Here is a 4,866-nt window from a genome sequence, read left to right as displayed (position 1 = left end):
CTAATATCTAAACCACTGTCTGTCAGTTTGAACCCATTCCACCTTGTTCTGTCACCACATGCTCCCGTAAATAGTCCTGCCCCATCTTTCCCATAAGTTCCCTTCAGGTACTGGAAGGTACTGGTCTCGTCTCTCTTCTGCCATGGTGGGAAGAGCACAGGGCAGAAATGGGTGAGGAGGAGTCTGGAGACACCTTTCAAGGGACGAGGAATCACCCCCTCCCCCAGGTTTGAAGATGCTGACACACCACTGCTCTGAGCAGGAGAGAACAGGAGAATGAATGGAGGGAGGCACCAGCCTTGTGGGAAGGATGAGGTCTTTCTCCAATACATGGGTTCAGGCAAGAGGTGGATCCTGTGGGGATCCAGAGGGGAATTGTGATCAGTGCTCGCTGCCAGAGTTCACAGTTCAGCACCTGAACTTGGACTGCCTTTCATCTGGGATTGACCTCACGCCAAGGTGTGAGCAGCAGCACCTGAAGAGCTTGCTAATGCACCCTCCTCCTGCTAATGCACCCTCCTCCTGATGTGATGGGGAAGGCCAAATCTTTAACTGAAGGACAAGGCAGGGAGGTGGGAAACACAGAAATCTTCCCATCACAAATGGCCAGAGTGTATCTATGGGCATCCTGCCTTTCTGTGTGCTCAGGGAAGGGATCTTTCACCGTAATCTGCAGGGGAAAAAAAGTTCCATGTCTTTCTTTTGGCCCATGTTGGCTGAAAGCACCCACAAACCACTAATTGCAACTGCTAAAAGTGAACTCACTATTTTATGGCTAGAAATATGACTTTTAAACTGACTCTGGGGCAGGGTGCGAGCTGGTATCAGATGGACGAGAAACCATAACGTAGCACAGCCCAAAGACAGGCATTTTTCAGAGCAGTTTGACCTTAAAAATAAAGCAAATGGACTGTTGTCTCTCAGACAAAGTGCAAACTATGATTTATCAAGCAACAACCCAGAGTGAGAGTGCAAAGACAGATTTATACAGATTTTTCTTAATAGTTTGTTGGTCATGGCAAAAATACAGGCCAGCTCCAGCAAAAAGGCTTCACAGTTGGGACACAGGAAAGAAGGACACCTCTGAGTGATAGATTTGATTATGCTGATGACAGAAGACTACATGTTTTTCCTGAACTGTTATTCTCACTTCTGTGAGACAGCCTTACTTGTTACATGGGAGATTCCTGTACATCTGAGTTGTGCCTGTGGGGAGGATGGGCTTGCCAGCTGATAGACAGGAATTTGAGCAGTTCACAGTAATGTCCAAGTCTGCATCCAGTCCCCACTAGACTCTTTCAACAAGGCTTTGAATTAATGAATACATACTGAAAAGCGGAGCAGAATCAGAATCAGTGCCTGATAGCATTAGGTGACAGGATGGCACTTACAGAACATGTTTAGTCACCTGCAAAACCCACTTTTTTTGCATCAAATGAAGCAAGGAGACCCTTTGGGATGTGTGTTAAGCTCCGCAGCCCAAGGAGCTGAGGGTTTGCAGAAGTGCACAGACATACGGCTAAACACAGAACAGCGCCGTGATTGCGGTCCCGGGTCACCACCACTTCCTGAACACCACGGAATTCACACATACAATGAAAATCAGAAGCCAGAAACAGCAGTTATTTCACAGAAAGTTGCTCCACAATCCCATGAGTGCAGGGTGTGTGTAACCAGACGTGCTTGGAGAAAGAATAGGCAGCACCTTCCGCGGCGGCCGAGGGGAGAGGAGACAACAGGCTCTGGGCTTCTCTTTTCCCTGGGACAGCTCTGGCAGCACACGGGGATGGTAACGCATCCAGGTGCTGGGACATAACACTACCAGGAAAGACAGACTCCCATTCCCATTGAGAACTGCTCTGATGATGCCACAGTGACTACAAGTTACAGGGCAGAGCTCCTCAGAAGTTATTCAAACACTGCTAATTGTTTGGCTGTAAGGTTTTGAGGTCACAAGCTATAGAAATGATACTTCCATGTTTTGGGTGGGGAAGGAGGGTAGGATCTCGGGAGCTGTGTCTTTAAGCTGCTTAGTTCTGGAGACAGGAAGTCTGGCAATGGGCTGCAGCAGTGCAGATTTTATTATGCAATTTCTCTTGGAAGTAGTCCCTGAATAAAGGAGTTATCCATTAAGCACCTGCTTCACCCTGCCTCCCGAGCACCGTGGATGAAGGCTGCAGGAATCCAAGCAAGGGCTTAGCCATCAGCTGGGGCAGCAGGGAGCCGTGCACTGGGGTCCAAACTGGGAATCCTGGTGTGCTTCTTACGTGGTGTCTTTCAAAGAGTTTCTTTTCACAAGATCCTCCTACTCTGTTTGAGCTCATTCTGTGTTCGGCATTTGCCAGTGGTTCAGGCCATCTGACTCCTGCAATACTGATACCAGAGGGCTGTGGTACCCTGGGCGCTGCAGAACTCTTAGATTTTTGGGGTATTTAATCATAGCCCTGTTTCTGGGGGCAATGGATAACAGGCAAAGTCTTCCTCTCCCTCCTGCCATCAACCTGGTGCTGTTTGGATCTCATGGCAGGGGGCAATTGAGGCCATCCTGAAGGGACATGATGTCATGGAGAACCTGCAGGACCCAGCAGCAATAGGATCCTCCTCCTCTGCCCCCACTGCCTGGGGGAAAGGATTCCCTCTCTCCAAAACACCTCCTTGCCCTTCCACTCTGTTCCTGGGACTCACAGCCCCGCTCTGATTTCCCCAACGTGGCAAGCCTGGCGCTTGCTGTAAAGATGGAGGAGTTCTCCCAACGAATGGAAGAGGAAGCACACCCTCCATGTCTGCTCCTCTGGTCTGCTCCCCGCTCCCAACGCTGAGCACATGGCATTTCCCTCTCAGGCACCAACACAGCAGCTCCTGTCACAGCGTTGGGGCTGTCAGAGTCCCTTGCTCAGTGGCTGTGTGGTCAGAGTCACAGTGCTGGTGTGACATCGGGGTGTTGCCCAACACCAGGCAGCATGAACCTCCTGGAGCCAGGAGGTAGCTGTGGGACCACTCAGGATCTGTCCCCAGTGGTAAATCTCCATCCTGACTTCATGCCAGAGCTGCAGAGTTAGAGCAGCAGCAGGGAAGGGGGTCATCAGGGGAGCTAAGTGCTATGGGGGCTCCTGGTGTCAGCTGCTCCAGCAATTCCACAAGTGATGTAATCATAGAATCACACACTGGTTTGGGTTGGAGGGACCCTAAAGCCCACCTCATTCCACCCTCCTGCCCTGGGCAGGGACAGCTTTCACTGCTCCAGGTTGCCCAGGTTGTAAAGGGCAAGGCAAAGACAGGGAGTGATCCAAGCTGCAGTTCAAAATACACCAACCAAACTTGTTAAAAAGTCGAAGCAGCAGCCAGCAAAGGGCACTGCTGTCCGCAGCTGTGCCTGACATCTGACCTGACTCCCACCCCTCACCTCCAACAGCAAAATGTATTCCCTTCACCTAAAGTGGGATAAATGCCTTCTGTCACAGTAAAACACTGCTGGACGAGAGCTGTCGCTCTCATGTCTGGAGCCACTGTGGGACACTGAACCCTGTCCCACACTGAGACATCCTGAAATAGATGGGAACTCGCTGGTCTTGAAGGCAATTAAAGCTGGCAGCACCAGGGAGCCCTTACTTGGGTAACTAATGAGTAATACAGTGATAGAAGCAGAGGCCTGTGAGAGACCTCCATGTGATTACAGCCAGACCTTAGCAAGGACAGGCACCATGTAAATAAATACAGAATTTGCAAGTAAATGTAATGAAATGCATGTAAATGTAGAAGTAAATGTAATGAATTCTAGTTTTGCAGTAAACAAAAGGCAGACTTACTCTTTGCAAAAGAAGATGTCATTATGGATCTCCTTTAAACCAATACATTATTGCTGATGAATCCACCTTGGCTTATGGAGCTCATCAACACATCCTCGGGATTGTCTCGGTGCCCTTCTCCAGCCTCTCATCCCGCTGAGGCTGCCCTTCGAGGACATTCCAACATGAAGGTGAGGAAAACAGCCCCAAGCAACCAGTTTGGGTACAAGTAGCTCTGCTGCCACACACGTCACCAGGGCTTATACGACCTGCTTCTCAGGTTGGGAACCAGTATGGAAATCCATGGAAGTGTATGAGCACCAGTCTTATAAACTTGTTTTGAGCTGGGGAGGTCTGTCTAGACAGAGCATAAGGTGTTTGTAAAGTGAGGCTGGGTTTGTTGTGAGAGTGGGTCAGTTAACACTGGAGATTTGCCCTCATGTGGGGCTGCTCTGAGGGCACGGGGGGAAATGGGGGCACTGAGGGGGGAGCTTGGCAAGGGAGGTTGTGAGGGGACATTGAGAGGGGACATTTGTGGTGAGACTGTGAGGGCTGATTGAGAGAAGGAACTGAGGGGAAACTGAGACGGGAGACTGTGAGGGGAGTTGCAGTGAGAGGAGACCAAGAGGGGACATTTGTAGGAGGACTGAGAGGGGAAACTGGGAGGACTAGGGGTGACTGAGAAGAGATGCTGTGAGGGGTGTGGCTGTGAGGGAGACATTGAGAAGGGATGTCCATGGTGGGACTGAGAGAGGAGACTGGGAAGGGGGATTGTGAAGAGGTTTTGAGCCATCTGCAGTGGGACTGAGAGGGGAGTTTGTCGGGGGTGACTGTGAGGGGACTGAGAGGGGAAGGGGGAATGTGGGGAGACTTGAAGGGGACACTGTGAGAGGGGCACTGAGACATCTGAGGGGAGATGGAAAGGGGACACTGTGAGGGGATCACTGAGAAGAGGGGAGACTGAGGGGGCAGCTGTGGGCTGCTGAGGGGGGAACACCTGAGAGGAGCAAGCAGGAGAGACTGAGCAAGTGACCTGGGGGGAGGCACTCTGAGGGGACTGAGAGGACACTGAGAGGGGGGA

The sequence above is a fragment of the Corapipo altera genome, unplaced genomic scaffold, assembly GCF_003945725.1.
Source record: "Corapipo altera isolate COAL_440 unplaced genomic scaffold, ASM394572v1 98, whole genome shotgun sequence".
Classification (NCBI taxonomy): Eukaryota; Metazoa; Chordata; class Aves; order Passeriformes; family Pipridae; genus Corapipo; species Corapipo altera.
The sequence above is the reverse complement of the archived record's forward strand: the minus strand, read 5'-3'. Positions refer to the sequence as shown.